Here is a 17,428-nt window from a genome sequence, read left to right on the forward strand (position 1 = left end):
AGATAAGATAACTGAGGCTTACAGGGGTTAAATGATTTATCCCAAATCATGTAGCTACTCACATAAAGCTAAAATTTAAACACATATTGGTGACAGAGTTTAAGCTCTGAACCACTGCTGCTAGATTGATATCATAACTTCATAGTATCCTTGTTTGTGCGTATGTGTTCATCCAATCCTTTGCTTATGAACACTTAGACTGTTTTTAAATTTTGCTGCCATAAACAAACCTTATTTACATATCATTGATTATGTAAACTGATGTCTGGCCTTGGTGTACCCTGGGACTTTTGCTGAGTGGCTACAGATGCAGCACTGGCACTGAGTTTGAATCTGTACCAACCTGGTGAACACAAGCCCCTGTCTGATGACTTCGAACCTCATTCAAGCAACTCACATACAACGAGAGCCTTTGTTAGTGGTTGAGACTAACAGGCATCCAGCCAGAAGGATCCGATCTTTGGGTGCCTTTGGCCTTTTGCTGACCTGTTTCAGGCTTAGTACTGGTGAAAATCAGCCTTGGTACACAGCTTGGCCCCTCTCACGTGGACCCAGACCCAGCAGAGGCTGCCACCAGCTGTAGATTGCTTTGTAGCTCCTAAAATGTAGCCTAGAGCCAATCACAGGCAGAGTCTGACATTGACCTGCACCAACGTTCCACCCAAGAGGCCCCAAAACCAACACACCCAGTAACTGGCTTCAGACCACATCAGAGCATGACTTAATTAGCTCCACAAGCAGCACATCTAAATGGAGAACCTGGAAAGCAACAATTATTGCTGAAGAAAATTCCAATTCATGGGATCAGTCCTCACATAGCAACATATTCACTATAATTGAGGTCAATTCTCACAGTTAGCCACTCTGATGTCAACATCTCACCCATGGAAGATTGAATTCCTAACTAATTGGGAGACAAAACAGATCTACTTAATACACAAAAATAAAAACAGAGACAGGCTAACATGGGAGACAATGAAACATGTTCCAAATGAAAGAATAGGAGAAATCCCCAGGGAAGGGGGGGGGGGGAAACAAAAAACAAAAACAACAACAACAACAACAAAAAACCTAAATGAAATGGAGGCAAGCATTCTACAAGATATAGAATTCAAAATAATAGTTAATAGGGTGCTCAAAAACTTATTGAGAATTTAAACAGCATAAAAAAGGACATAGAACCCAGAAAAAAAAAAAAAAAAACTAATCAGAGATGAAAATACTGCATCTGAAATAAAGAATACACCAGAAGGAACATGAGCAGGTTAGATGAAATAGAGGACAGAATGAGTCATTTGGAATACAAGGTAGGAGAAAACACCCAATTAAAGCAGCAAAAAGCAAAAAAGAATTTATAAGAATGAGAATAGTTTAAGGGATCTCTGGGAAAATGTCAAGCACAATAACATCAGTTTCATTCAAGTATCAGAAGGATAAGAGAAAGAGCAAGGAATTGAGAACATACTTGAAGGAATAATGACTGAAAACTTCCTTAATCTGGTGAAGGAAGAAGATACGCAAGTCCAGAAAGTACAGAGTCCCAAACAAGATGAACCTAACGAGGCCCACACCAAGACACATCATAATTAAAATGACAAACGTTAAAGACAAAGAGAAATTTTTAAAAGCAGCAAGAGAGAGACAGTTAACTACAAGGGAACTCCCTTAAAGCTTATTTCTCAACAGTTACATTTCAGGCCAGAAGAGATTGGCATGAAATATTCAAAGTGATAAAAATCTAGGATCTACAACCAAGACTACTCTACCCAGAAAGGCTATCATTTAAAATTGAAGGAGAAATAAAGAGCTTCCTGAACAAGAAAAAGCTATAGCAGTTCATTATCATGCAATCAATATTATAAGAAATGTTAAACTTCGTTAAGAAGAAGAAATTTAAAAAGTGGAATATAAACATGTATAATAAAATGGCAATAAATATGTACCAATCAATAATCACTTTAGATGTAAATTGATTAAATTCTCTAATCAGAAGATATAAGGTAGTTGAATGGGTAAGGAAACAAGACCCATATGTTGTTGTCTAAAAAAGACGTACTTTAGAACAAAAGACACACGGAGACAAAAGGATGAAAAAAATATTTTATGATAATAGAAATGAAAAATAAATGGTTTAGAAACATATCAGATAAAAGAGACTTTAAAACGAAGACTGTAAAAAGAGACAAAAAAGGACATTAGATGATAAAGACATCAATCCAACAAGAGAATATAAACCTTGTAAATTGTTATGCATCTAGTATGGGAGCACCTACATATATAAAGCAAATATTGATGGATATAAAGGAAGAGATTGACAGTGATATTAGGAGACTTTAACAACCCATTAACATCAAAATATAGATCTTCTGGATAGAAAATCAACAAGGAAATGGCAGCTTTAAATGACACTCTGGACCAGATGGATTTAATTGCTATCTTCAGAGCACTTCACCCCAAAGCAGCAGAATATTCTATTTACACATGGAACATTTTCATGGAACTCGACAACCCCAAATCTATGGAACACAGAGAAAACAGTCCTAACAGAAAAATTCATACAAGCCTACCTCAAGAAAAAAGAAACTTTTCAAATAAACAAAAGTAGGGCCTCTTACCCTTTGAGATAACATGGAGGGACCTGGAAAGTATTATGTTAAGTGAAATAACCACACTACTTCACTTATATGTGGAATCTGATGAACAAAATAAATAGATCCGGAGACATGGAAGCAAGCAACATACTGAAGATTCTCAGTGGGGAGCGGTGGGGAAAAAGGGGGGGGGGGGGGGAAGGAAGAAGGAAGAGATTAACCAAAGAATGTATATGCATATATGCATGACCCACAGACAGATGGTAATGAAGGCCTGGGGAGGAGGGGGGTTAATGGGATAGGGATGGAGTAATGGAACATCTGTAATACTTTCAACAAAAAAGATAAATTAAAAAAAAAAAGAAACAAGAAAACTCCTCAAATAAACAATTTAACCTTGCACCTAAAGAAGTTAAAATAAGAACAACAGACAAAGCCCAAAGTGAGTAGAAGGAAAGAATAATAAAGAACAGAGTAAGAAAATGAAATAGAATCTAAAATAATACCCAAATCAATGAAACCAAGAGCTGGTTCTTTGAAAAGATAAAGAAGATTGACAAACCTTTAACCAGATTCATCAAGAAAATAAGAGAAAAGACCCAAATGAATAAAATCAGAAATGAAAAAGGAGAAGTAACAATTTACCACAGAAATACAAAGGATTATAAGAATATATTATAAAACTATATGCCAACAAACTGGACAATATAGAAACATGGATACATTTCTATAATAGAAACACAGAACCTTTGTTTCTGAATTAAGATGAAACAGAAAATCTGAACAGGATAATTAGAAACAACGAAAAAAAAAAAAAACACACAAAAAAAAATTCAACAAACAAAGCCCTACACTGTATAACTTCACAGGTTTTACTAAACATTCAAAGAAATAATAACTACTCATCTCAAATTATTCAAAAAAAAAATTTCAAGAGGAGGGAAGACTCCCAAGCTCTCAAGCTCATTTTACAAGGCCAGCCTTATCCTAATTCCAAAACCAGATAAAGTCACTACAAAGAAAGAAAATTATGGGCCAATATTTAATAGAAACATACATGCAAAAGTTTTCAACAAGATATTAGAAATAGAATTCAGAAAAACATTGAAAAGACCATACACCATGATCAAATAAAAATTATTCCTAGAATGCAAAATTGGTACAATAACCGAAGATCAATTAACATATTACACCACATAAACCAAATGAAGGATAAAAATCATATGATATCATCAATGCAGAAAAAGCAGTTGACAAAATCTATTATAGCACCCATTTACTATAAAAATTCTCAAAAGTGGGAGTAGAGGGAACATACTTCAACATAACAAAGGCCATATATGACAAACTCACAGCTAACATGCCCAGTGGTGAAAAATTAAAAGTATTTACCTTAAGATCAGGGACAAGACAGGGTTGTTCACTTTTACCACTTTTATTCAACATTGTACTGGAATTTCTAGCCACACCAATCAGACAAGAAGAAAAAATAAAAGGCATTTAAATTGGAAAGGAAGAAGTAAAACTTTCATTATTTTCAGATGACATGATACTGTCTGTAGATAGAGAACCTTAATGGTTCTACCAAACTCTACTAGAATTGATAAAGGAATTCAGTAAAGTAGCAAGATACAAAAGTAATAGTCAGAAATAAGTTGCATTTTTTTTATACCAATAATGAACTATCAGAAAAGGAAACTCAGCGAACAATCCAATTTACAATTGCCTCAAAAAATGAAATCACCAGAAATAAATTTAACCAAGGAGGTAAAATACTTGTGCTAGAAGAATTATGGGAAACCGAAGGAAGATATGAGAAATATACAAATAAATAGAAGCATATATGTGCTCATAAATAGGAAAACTTAACATCATTAAAACATCAGAGCAATCTATAGATTGAGTGTAATTCTATCAAAATACCAATGGCATTTTTCACAGAACTAGAACAAATAATTCTAAAATGTATATTGAACCACAAACGCCCCCCAAAAGCCAAATAGCCACAAAATCTTGAGAAAAAAGAGCAGTTGGAGGAATCACACTACCTGATATCAAACTATATTACTGGGCTATGGTAATCAAAACAGCATGGAATTGGGATAAAAACAGACACATAGATAAATAGAACAGAATAGAGAATCCAGAAATAAGCCCATGCCTACATGGTCAATTAATATATGACAAATAGGCAAGCACATACACTGGTAAAGACAGTCTCCTCAATATATGGTGTTGGGGAAATTGGACAGATAGATATAAAAAATAAAACTAGACCATCTTTTTTCACAATATACTAGAATAAACTGAAAATGGATTAAAGACTTAATGTAAAACTTATAATCATAAAACTCCTAGAAGGAAACATAGGCAGTAAACTTTCTGGCATTTAACTTAGCAATATTTTTTTCTGATATAACTTTTTGGGCAAAGGAAACCAAAATAAAATAAACAAATGAGACTATAGCATGCTAACTTATTTTTTGCACATAAGTAAAGGCAACCATCAATAAAACAAAAAGGCAACTTATTGAATGGGAGAACATATTAGTCAATGATACATCTGATAAGGGGTTAATATTCAAAATTTGTAAGTAACTCATACAACTCAGCACCAAAAAAAAACAACCAATAATCCAATTGAAAATGTGCAGAGGACAGGAACAGACACTTCTCTAAAGAGAATATTCAGGTGGCCAATTGACATGAAAAGATGCTGAACATCACTAATCATTAGAGAAATGCACATTGAAACCACAATGAGATATTACCTCATACTAGTAAAAATGACTATTGTCAATAAATAAACAAACTACAAGTGTTGGCAAGGGTGTGGAGAAAAGGGAATCCTCATGCACTGTTGGTGGGAATGCAGGCTGTGCAGACAGTATGGAAAACTCTACGGAGGTTTCTCAAACATTTTTAAATGGAACCGCCTTATTCCTCAGGATTCCACTTTTGGATCTACATTTGAAGAAACCCAAAACACTATTTCAAAAGAATATATGCACCCCTACATTCATTCATTGCATCATTATTTACAACAGCCATGAAATGGAAGCAACCCAAGTGCCCATCAATATATAAGTGGATAAAGAGGTGGTAAATATATAATATAATATTACACACACACACACACACACACACACACACACACACATATATATATATATATATATATATATATATATATATATATATATATATAAAATAATAAATTCTTAGCTTTTATGATAGCATGGAAGGACCTAGAGGATATTATATGAAGTGAAATAAGTCTGACAGAGAAAGACAAATACTGTATGAATCCATGGAATCTAAAGAACAAAACAAACAAAATAGAAGCAAAGTAATAGGTACAGAGATAAGACTGATAGTTGCCAGAGAGGTGGAGGGTGAAGGGGCTGAGGACCTGGATGAAAAAGATGAAGAGATTAAGTACAAACTGGTAGTTAGAATAGTGATGTAGAGTGCAACATAAGGACTATAGTCAATAACATTGTAATAACTATATACAGGGTCAAGTAGGCACTGGAAAATTGGGGGAACACTTTTTAAAGTTATGATTGTCTAACCACTATGCTGTACACCTGAAACTAATACAAAATAATATTGAATATAAAACAATTGAAAAAAAAAATGAAGTGCTAGCTCACAGTTTAAATCTGCATTTATTTTCATTGTGGTTAGTCAGCTCTTCATTTGGTTATAGGTAATTTAATATTCTTCTGTTCTGAATTTTCAGCTCATTTTCTGCCCAGCTCTCTCCTGGGGTAGTGCCTTTCACTAGTATGAATTTGTAAATTCTCTGCAGGGCTAATAATATTGTGTGTGTTATTCATGTTGAAAATATACTTTCCCAAGTCATTATTTCTATTTTTACCTTTGCTTATATTATAATATTTATAAATGAAGTTTTAAGTATTGATATAGTCAAATCTATTCAGCTCACTTTCACATATAATTTTTCTTTCAGTGAATGAAAAAATCAACCCAATATGAAACTTGGCCCATTATGAATGCAACAATATTTTGGCCTAACTTCAGGAAATGGGAATTGTTTAAGATGGTGACAGTTTCACTTACACAATAAACATTTACCTAAGCCAAGTTAAGGAGGATTTCCAACCACACTAGGTCAAAAGCTATTCAACTTGTCCTTCTGGCTAGTAGCCCACTTGAAATGTGTGGCATTAAATACAAAGTTGAATTTGGATGCTAATGGAAGCTGTCGGGATGAGTGCTAGGGAGGTCAGCTCTAATCTTTAACCCTGAATTTCCTCAGTGGTCCCAGAACACCTTACTGTCTTTTCTTTAGCATTTTCTTTTTTGTTCTTTATTTCTGTTTAAAGTGGTTCCCTGAATAAATGTAACCCATAACTGAGCAGCCATCAGATTTATAACAAGACTGTCCACCAGGCAAAATTCAGCAGGGTTTGGAAGAGCACGTAAAGCCTGGGCTGCAGAGAATGGCTCTAAACTTAGACACAGATTCTGATTTGGGGTAAAGTTCTGGTTCTTTCTGTCCTACCTTTAAATTAAAAAAAAAATATATATATATATATATATATATATATATATATATATATATATATATATGTATATTTCTTATTGAGAGGAATAAAGAAGAAAGAGATAGAAACACCAATGAAAAAGAATCATCAATTGGTTGCCTACTGCACCTCCCTCTCCCCCTCCCTGCCTCCACACACACACTGGTTATTGAGCCTGCAACCTGGGCATGTGCTGTGACTGGGAATTGAACCAATGACTCCTTTCATAGGCTGATGCTCAACCAGAGCCACACCAGGGAAGCTATTTCTACCTTTTAATTAGAAGGACTTCTTTGGCCCTAACCAGTTTGGCTCAGTGGATAGAGAATCGGCCTTGATTGTGGGCACATGCCCAGTAAGAGGTGTGCAGGAGGAAGCTGATTGATGTTTCTCTCTCAAGGCTGTTTCTAACTCTCTATTCCTCTCCCTTCCTCTATGTAAAAAAATCAATATCTATATCTATATCTATATCTATATCTATCTATATCATCTATCATCTATCTATCTATTTATCTATCTATTTATCTATCTATCATCTATCTATCTATATCTTTGCCCCCCCCTCCCCCCCCGTTACTTGCCTTTTCCAGGCAATCAAATCATTCTCAGCCATGCCTACCATTACTGTCTCCGGTACTTTCACCTCCTTAGGATATTCAGACATATTCTTAAAAGGAAGCAGCTTTCTCTTCAAAGTCTGAATTCTTAAAAAAGGAAGGATGCAAATTCTAATTCCCTATTTTAAAAAACACCACTTGGATCTCTACTTCTCTGAAAATCTTCCTGAACATCCATCTGAAACTTTTCTGTGTGTGTCAGTCGCCGCTGCCCTTACAGCCTCACACGGTGCTGCCTTGGCGCCTTTACTGGTCCATCTGCTCTTAGAGATGTTGGTCTTCCTCTGGGCAGAACTGTGAGTTACTCATCTTTGTAGCACTTAGCACAATGTCAAGCATATGTGAGGCACTCTATAAATGTCTTTTTATTGCTCTCTGTTAGAACAATGAAAAATATTTCATTCCAATATGCTGTTATGATCTTGGCTTGAAGCAAGTGGGAATTGATAGCTTTTGATATAAGTGCATGTGAAAAATAATAGTGTCCCAGTTGGAGGCATATCAAATAGTGGCTCAAAGAGGAAAATGGTGACTCTCAGATAATCCCCTTAGGAGAACAGCCAAAGATTAAACATAACCATATATGGTCAGAATGGGTGTCTATAGAATAGGTGAAAAAAGTCAGTTTGGAGAGTGGCTAACCTCACATTGTAACCAAATAATGTCAGGCCTCTGTATCCATTTATCAGTTTACTCGAATTTCTTTGGTTAACCTTACATATAAGATTATATAAAATAAGATGGCAATGGGATGTTAAGTTTAGCATGCCAAGAGTTACTTGAAGACAGCTGTAATAAAGTATCATGAACTAACCCCGAGATTTATTTAGACATATCAAAAGAATTTTTTCCATTCCAAAGGTTCTTGTAGCTTGCCTTTTCTAAAAATCATCAAAATGTGCTGTAGCAATTTTAGAGAAAGGAATATACTATCAATGGAAATATTTAAGGTCTGTGATTTGGAGAGATATTTGCTAAATTAATTCCAGAAATTAAGCAAGTGTCTAGATTTTGTGTAACTAACACCTAGAAATAATCCAGACAAAAGACTTTTTAAACAAAATTAATCTAATGCCTTTCTCATATAAAAATGATCTCCATGAATTGTACACACACACACACACACACACACACACACACACACACACTACACAGAGCTTGTAAATTATTTTAGTTCTGCTGCAATTACAGTAAAGCACTTGCCCCAAATCCTGAAGATTTATGGCATAAAAACTCCTCTGTTCAAAATGCTGCCTTTGCCTTAGTGGGCATCAAAAAGTGGGTTTATCAGGGACAGTCCTGCATCTTCCGAAAAGCCTGGACTGATATACCTCTCTTTATCTTTACTGCCTGGCAGTATTCAGGCACAGATGGATACTTATGGGCTCCAACTCCATTTGCTATTAATTGGCAGAGGGAATACCGTGGGAAGTTGTATATGTATCCAGATAGCTTTATGAAAGTAGAAAAACTGAGTTCAGTTTTGCCTCATGCCCTAAGATGCTCTCTTTCCTGCTAGAAAACTGGCAAGCTGAAGAATCCATTCTAATATTAGAAATTCAGTTTAACCCAAGAAACAACAGTGTGCTCACTGAACCCATAGAAGAAGATGTGAAGGAATCAACTGGTGCTTAGTCATTCGGTCATTAGCATTAGAGTATGTATGAGATTGTGTCATATCAGAACCTTACCTTTTAAAAACAACAAAAAAACAAACAGACATTGAGATCTGTATTTAAGTTTGACATTGATAATGATTATTGGAATCATGGGTCATTTTGGTTCTCTGGTCTCATTGAGAGGCATTACATGGTTGAAACATTAGCCTATCCTCATTCTATCACACCTTAACTGAATATATACAATGGGCAACCCACGAGTGACTTTTGCTGGTTGTTTGTTTTGTGGCTTCTAGAAAGTGAGTGCAGCCAATATAGTTGTGGATAGAATCAACTAGCATTATTTATTGTGTTGTCCATCCCTCTCCAAGAGATTACCTAATACGTCCTTTAGATATTAGGAATAAAATCAAAACTGAGAAGTGCAATATTTTTGTTTAGTACAACGGAAAGTCACTTAAGGACCCTGCCAGGAAAACAGCTTCTTTTGTTGTTAATCCTCACCTGAAGATATTTTTCTTTTAGTTTTTAGAGAGAGTGAAAGGGAGATGGGAAGGCAGAGAGAGAAACATCGATGTGAGACTCATCAATTGATTGCCTTTCCAGACCAGGGTCAGGGATAGAGCCTGCAACCAAAGCTCCTGCCCTTGACCAGAAAAGAACACGGGGCCTGTCAGTCTATGGGCTGACACTCTATCCACTGAGCCAAACGGGCCAGGGCACCAGTCTCTTCTTAAAGAATGCATGGCATTCCCCTGTCCCCCAGAAAATGACCAGATACCTCTTGGTGACAAAATTAATAATTGTCTTTCTCTCATCTTTCAAAAGGGACAAAAGTGGTCAGCAAGGTGATGCAGTGTTGGAATGCTACTGAGACATAAGATCATTTTTATGCAATTTCATTCAGTATCTTTCTTGTTGGATTAGAGAGTCGTTGCAGGGACTTGTGAGAGTCATTCTTCAGAGCCTTAGAGCTCCCTTGGCATGGGACTGGGTGATAAAGTAAAACAGCTTGGGCATAGTGCTACACTTCTAACTAGAACTTTTAGTCACACCTTAATGCTTGGTGCAGCTAGCAGGTTCCTTTGAACAGTATTGCTCTGGGTGCTTTCTTTCATACACAGTGATCGAGCATTGTTCTTCCCTTTTCTATGGGATAAGTAGAGCAGAGAGGAATAAAATAACTCCAGAGGCGTGTGTGTGTGTGTGTGTGTGTGTGTGTGTGTGTGTGTGTGTATGGAACTTGGAATGGAACTTCATAATTCTGTCAGTCATCCTGATGTCCACTTATTTCAGCAGCCTAAAGAGGGCAGTCAGGGAAATCAGAAACAGCTGCCCTTTCAGTTCAGGGCCTCAGGGAAGATCCTTGATGCATTCTCCTTCCTCCTTAAACCTTCTCTTCATTACAAGTAGCTTTCATGAAGCTTACAAGAAAGGACATGAGAACAGGCACCCAATTAGCCACAACCTGGGTGAGTAACCCTGGGTGGGGCAGCTGAGGGGGCTTAGGGAAGAGCGGGAGGACAGGGATGCTCACAGGATCTGAAACACACTTCAAGCTCTTTCACAGTCCTTGACCACTGTTGTGTGAACTTCAGAGCAAGTGCGGATCTGTCCCTAATCCCTCCACCCTTTGCTTATGTCACTTAGCCCTCCCACCCACCCTCACCCCTCTAAACACACACTGTTCCCTCTGACTCACTGCCGTGCTTCTGTAACCTTGGGCAAGTCACGTCACCTCTAAGGGCTCTGTTTATTTGTAAGGGAGGGTAATAGTCATGACTGCCTGCTCACTGGAGCTTGAATTAGTGACAGGCAGGTGTGGTAAGGCTGAGTGTCAGTGCCAGGACTGCAGCTGGAGAGAAATCTGGGAGGCAGGTCCCTGCATTTTCCCAGCTGAGTGGGCTCCTTCCCTAAAAAAGATTGATGCCCGGCATTTCTAGTTTATCACCATCCAAGGTTATATTCCTGAGATTGCCTTAGCAGCTTTCTGTTCCCCCAAGGTTATTTACCTACGCAATAGGGATGATGGCTCCAGAGATAAAAACTATTTCTGTGTTTAATTTTTAAAAGAAATTCTGATCTTAACTTTTCTAGTTTTGTTTTTGTTTTTGTTTTGTGGAAAATAGGATATTACTGTAAAACCAGAGTAGAACTTAAAAATAATGAAGCCACCTCAACTCTAATTATTTTTAAAAAGAGAAAATTAAGGCCAAGAAAGCAGAAGCAACTCGCTCAGTGTTACATGGTTAACATGCAGTGGTAGCAGAATCAAACATGACTGGGATGGCCCATGTGCTGTGCCATTCTGTTACTGATGGCAGAACAAGTAACCCTCATGCATCATTCCTTCTGTGTCACAGGTTAAGGCTTCTAGTTCTTTCAGTCATCCCTGGCAATTTTTAAAATCACTTTCTCTACTAAATTTATAGTCAAATGCTAATTAATAACACCAATGAATATTTACTGAGAGCTAGATGCATTATACAAGGCTTCTCTTGAAAAAATGAACCTTGAAACCTCAGTGCAACAATGACAAAAAAAGAGTTGCCCAGAATTCTCTGTAGGAAGTATTTTTGATAGTGTGGTGATTTTACAAAAAAAAAAAAAAAAATTACTAAGTTTTATGGAGGTTACCTAAGCCCACAGTGAAACTACAAATTCAGACTGTTTTAACCCCACCCTCCAAATTCAGAGGTCTTATGTAAAAGCAGTCTCATTTTCATTTTGCTTTTGGGAACCCCTCCAAAGCACAGTGAATTGCCAGCTTTTTGTGACCTTCAGTTCCTTAACTGCTCCCAAGGGAAGCTTGACCTTGGAACTGTAGAGAGAAGGGAAATAATTTTCAACTTGGTGTGGGGCAGGGGCACAGTTTCTTTCTCTCTGTTTGCTCATTGCCCAATGCTTATGGTTCTCCTGTACCAAGATTCTTAGAGCCTCTGAGGTCACAGAAATGGGTGCACCCTAAAATAAGGATGCAGGCAACAAGAATGTCAGGCGGGTTGGAGATCCAGGCAGCCAGGAGTGGTTCCCAGGGAAGCATTGGGAATAAGAAAAGATTTAGGCACTCTAGATGCACAGCTGATACAGAGCTCCGTTACTACTCAGAGCACTGTCTGTAGGACAGAAATGGGATTCATAGGGCATAGGAATTCCTCCTGTCAGTTCAGTCGGTTTCTATAGGGATTGCACCTGTAGAAATAGGATACCCATGATGGAGTCCCAACCTGTAGGAGGACTTCCTTAGGTTCTCTACCACTTGGTAACTGCTTGATCCACAAGACATCTGTCTGGTTATAGAGTTAACCAATAGAGGGTTTGTATCTATCAAGAGCCTCAATGGGTCTCTTTTCTCTGCCCCATGTATCTTGTCCCATAGGCATGCAACATATTAAAGGACAGTGATTTCTCACATTTCTCCTAGCAAGAATTCCTTTGATATCTTACTTAGCTCCTGGACTCTTGGGTTTGAAAGTTTTTGCCTTTTAAGCAGATTTTATTAAGTAAAACTTTGAGTCTTTATTTTCATTACTTAATGAAAATAGAGTAAAACCATTTCCCACAATGACTTGATATAATACAGAAGCAAAGCAATTCATATTTCAGTAGGTCTTTGTAGTCCGAGAACAGACTGTGTAGACATTTGGCATTTTTAATTTCTGAAAATTGCTTTGTGCCCATTCCCACCATTTGCCAGGCTTAGAATCCAGAGACCTTCTTATGTGTTAGAAAAAAGAGCAAATAACTTGGAGTCCTGAGATATGGGACTTGTTAGCTGAGTGATGTTGAGAAGGGCACTCACCTTTAGCAAGTCTCAAGTTCTGAAAATCTATCACCTGAAAATGACACCTCCTTACAGGGCTGTTATAAAGATTAAATAAAACCATATGGGAACATTTTGGCATAGTCAGCCTTCTCAAAGATAGACATTTGACAGCAAAAATAAAGTTTAAAAAAATCCTGGTATTTATAGTAATAAGAGCGTAATATGCTAATTAGACTAGATGACCTTCCCGATGAAGCTGAGGCTGCGAGGGAAGCCTGGGTCCTGGGTGCCAGAGGATAGCTGGTGCCGGCAGCCAGGGGAAGGAAGGCCTACTCTTGCACGAATTTTGTGCATCGGGCCTCTAGTAATATATAAGGTAACTACCTTTCTATGTTGCATTAAAATCAAATAAACAAAACAATGTTTACAAACCAGAAGATAAGAACAATATTCCCTCAGAGCTTCAGAAGGGATCAAATACTGACTTGTGGGGAATTGTTAGTGTGTGTGTGTGTGTGTGTGTGTGTGTGTGCATGTGCATGCATGTTTGTGTGTGTGTGTGTGTTTTGTGGTTCCTTTCCTGGATGGCAAATATTAGTGTTGAGTTTTATGCTGGTACAGGATCAAGAACACATGCAGAGGAGGAAAAAATGTATGCTTTCAGGATCTAAGCAAATAATTTAGAAAGGACTCCTTACTCTTTTACATTTAGAATACAAATAGTATAGCTACTGTTGGGTGGTAAGTTTTCCCAGAAGAGAGTGCTAAAAATCATGGGCTTTGGAGTCCAACGGACCCCAAGTCAAACTTCATCTCTTCTTACTAGCTCATGAGTTGGGCAAATTGCATACATTTGTTCTAGGAATTAAATTTTAAAAATGTAGGTAAAAAGGCAGCGGGTCATTTCCTGGTCAGAATAAGCACTGGATAAAGGTAGAATGATGTTATGAGTCCTTGTATTTCAGCTTCATTATTTTTCTCTTTATCCTAATGTTTTAGTCAACAGAAAGGATAGCACACGAGTCAAGTTTAAGCCAGGTCAGTAATATTAGAAAAGGGGACTCTTGGACTTGGTGATGCAACCCCTCTTATCATGCCTTTGCTAGCACACTTTTAGGTATGCATGAGGCATGTCAGTGAAAGAAAAAAAAAAAAGAACCCTTTGTTCAAAAATGTTTAGCCAACCGCATTTCATGATGGCATTTCTTTATTTTGATGTTGTAAATGCTCAGGAACTGTGGCTGCTTTGAAATTTCTGCCAGAATTTCAGGGATTTTTTTGGTGCATCAGAACAAAAGTGAAATGGGGGTGGGGGCAGAGGAAGACTTGTTTCTGCACATTACTCATTTCCCTCTTAGATGGCACCAACAAGCCGTTTGGACTCTAAGCTGACATGGGTCTCGTTGGGTTTCAGGTACTGTGAGCTGTGATATGATAGACCGTTGATGGTTCCCATACTTGAAGCCTTGTTCTGCCCAGATCCCTTGGATTTAGTGGAGTCAGCATTAACTGAAGTGAAAGGACATAGCAATTAAATTCTTGAGTTCCCAGATAAGGCTTGGGATAGTGTCATTTCTTTTCCTGGAAATAGTTCAGATGCACTTTAGTTCAGATTTGAGTTTCTGGAATATAAAGAGGCAGGGATGCAGACTGAGAATTGCCTGAGTTTACTTAGAAAACTATTCCTAATTACTTAGGAAGACTCCAGTCACTACCAGGAATATTTCCTTTTGTTCTCCACCTGTCCCTCCCTTTACCTCATCTCAATGAAGGTAAGTCTAGTTCAATGCTAGCCTTTTGGTTACAGCGGTACCCAACTGGCCTGGGTATGGCACGTCAAGGACCCGTGGAGAACCCCCACCCGGGTGCATGCTCCTGGGTGCGCTTAACTCCGCAATCACATGGGAAAGCAGCAGTGAGAGTGAGGCAGAGCTGAGTAGAATCCTGCCTCAGCCTCTACCAGCAAACTTGGGCAAATTAATTGACTTCTGCTTTCTAACTTCCTAACATGTAAAAGGAACGATAATCTCTCTGTAGTCAAGTCAAACTAAAAAAATAATCTCCCCTTCCCCCACTTAAAAGTCACTTTGCATGAAAGGGGAAGAGAAACTGGGTATATTCTCAGGTGCCACCCTCATTTTGGCTTGAGTCAGATGAATGAACAGGTCAGACCTGAGTGTCTGTCTGTCTGTCCCTAAGGCAGCCTACAATATTGTGGGAAACTCTGGCCAATGCATTTGAATGCCCCGGCACCCTTCTCCCTCTTCAAAAACACTTCCATCACTTGCCTTATCTACAAACATTCTCTAGAGACTGGCCAGACAGGGCTTAGTATCTTCTCAGAAATCTACCAGTTTTCCATGATTCTCCACCACATTCCTGGGAGTTAGCCACAGACTCACTCCAGATCTGGCATGGGGTTTGTGCCGCGCCATACTCCACAGTGGCCTCGCTTCCTGCCTCTAGTTAACTTCATGGGCCACATACAAATTCCTGCCAGAAACCTCGCCAAAGGGGATGCACTTCAGCTTCATAAATGATTGACAAAAATAGTGTTAAACTTTACCTCGGCTAATACCCGGGCCAACTCCTTCCCTAAAGAGAATTCAGAAAAATAGGGCCTCCCTACCGCCAGGCCTCTCCAGAAACCACTGCTTAGACCTGACAAGTACACATGGTGACAATGTGACAACAATTCTAGAAGAGTTATATGCAGACCTAAGGAAAAGTGGACCATGTCCTTTAAAAAATAACATGTTTCCAGAAAGTGTAGACCAGGGGAAAGTTCATTTTTTAAATGATTACTTAATCTTTCTCTTCTTCAAAAATTAATTAGTAACTTATCCGACAGTTAGTCTGGTTCTTCCCATTGACTTCCAAGGGTAGAGGAAGCGGCTCCAAAGCCACAGCTCTTATGCCTGAGGTGATAGGAGGTATCTGATTTGTGCAAGAGTCTCACTCATTCACGTTTGTTTATGGTGGAGATGGGAAGGGCCCTGTGGCATTTACTGCTCTTCAGATAAAACTGTGCTCTGGCCAGAGAAGAATAGGAGCTATAGCGTCAGAGAAGGGCATCTTCAATCAATGCTGCCTTGTGTCTGTTCTATAGAGAGACTGTCAGGCAAGGCCTTAGTGGTCCTCCATCAAAGGCAGGAAACAGCTCTGTGTCAGTAAATGATTGACCCGGCTGCCCTGGTGATAAGCTTAGGCAAACAGGCTTGATTCGGCTCCAGGATTTTAACTCCCTAGGCTCCAGAACAGAAAAATGCACATACCTTCCCGGAAGAGCCTATCACCTGAGGTTGACAGCCCTGTGCAGGAACAGCTCGTTCCTCAGAATTATGTATAAACTGTCTTTTCTGGTATATATTGAAATTGGAAAGAATTCATACTAGCAAAATTCTGGAACAAAACCACGTTTGCAGAACTAATGATGAATTTCAATAAACAAACAAACAAACAAAAAATGCTTTTTAAAATAAAGAACGATAAAAAATTTTCCAAAGTTTTGAAAAACAATTTCATAGAGGAACAATTTTCAAAGAAGAGAGAAGATGGAAGATAACCACAACCCACTTCCAGGACATGTGATTGAACAAATGACCGAATTCTTCGGACACCCCCCCACATCTACCACCTCAACCTCAGCGAACCATCATCAGATGCTCTGGCTACAAGGCTGGGCAAAATGCTTGTTCTGTGATCTTGAGAGAAGGGGCTGTGGCCACAGATCACTTACCTTGACTGCGGAATTAAATTAGCCTTTTCTCAGCTTCCTTCTTGACTTTGCAGTGACGCCCAAGATAGGTCCAATCTTGCTGAAGAGGTTCATATGTTGAGAAGAAGCATCTTCATGGGGCTTCCACTTTTCCCAAAAATTGAGGTGTTCTCCTCTGTTTCCTTTCCTAATCTCTCTAGCTCCTGCAGACAGTGGTCACGGGCTGGAACTCGCTTGCAGCCAGGTATGTTGACAGATGTGAAGGAGGGAGGCCGTGCTGGTCTCAGCTGCCTGGTCTAGCCAATCATTACACACAAGGCCAGGCTCAGTCCTGCTCAAACCTGACCAGAGATCTTGGTGACAAAAATAGATAGCAGGACGGTGGGAGGGTCTGTTGGCTATGGACTGTCCAGAAAAGCAATTTCCTTGCAATTGGATCTGTGAAATATACAGGAAGAAAATACCTCTTATTTCACTCCTTTTTTTTTAAAAAAAAAATATTTTTGTTGATTACAAAAAGGAAGAGTGAGGGAGAGAGAGATAGTAACATCAATGATGAGAGAG

At 38.4% G+C, this 17,428-nt stretch overlaps 1 protein-coding gene across 1 annotated transcript in view; it reads right to left on the bottom strand.

Moving 5' to 3' along the window:
- PHLDB2 (pleckstrin homology like domain family B member 2) overlaps nt 1-17,104 on the bottom strand; it is a 218,295-nt gene extending 201,191 nt beyond the window's left edge. The window contains exon 1 of the mRNA XM_084873986.1: nt 16,886-17,104. The gene's annotated coding sequence lies outside the window, so the exon portion shown is untranslated. The remainder of the gene's footprint in view (nt 1-16,885) is intronic.
- Between the last annotated feature and the right edge of the window lie 324 nt (nt 17,105-17,428).

This window comes from Pipistrellus hanaki, assembly GCF_964339955.1.
Source record: "Pipistrellus hanaki genome assembly, chromosome: 2".
NCBI classification, from domain to species: Eukaryota; Metazoa; Chordata; class Mammalia; order Chiroptera; family Vespertilionidae; genus Pipistrellus; species Pipistrellus hanaki.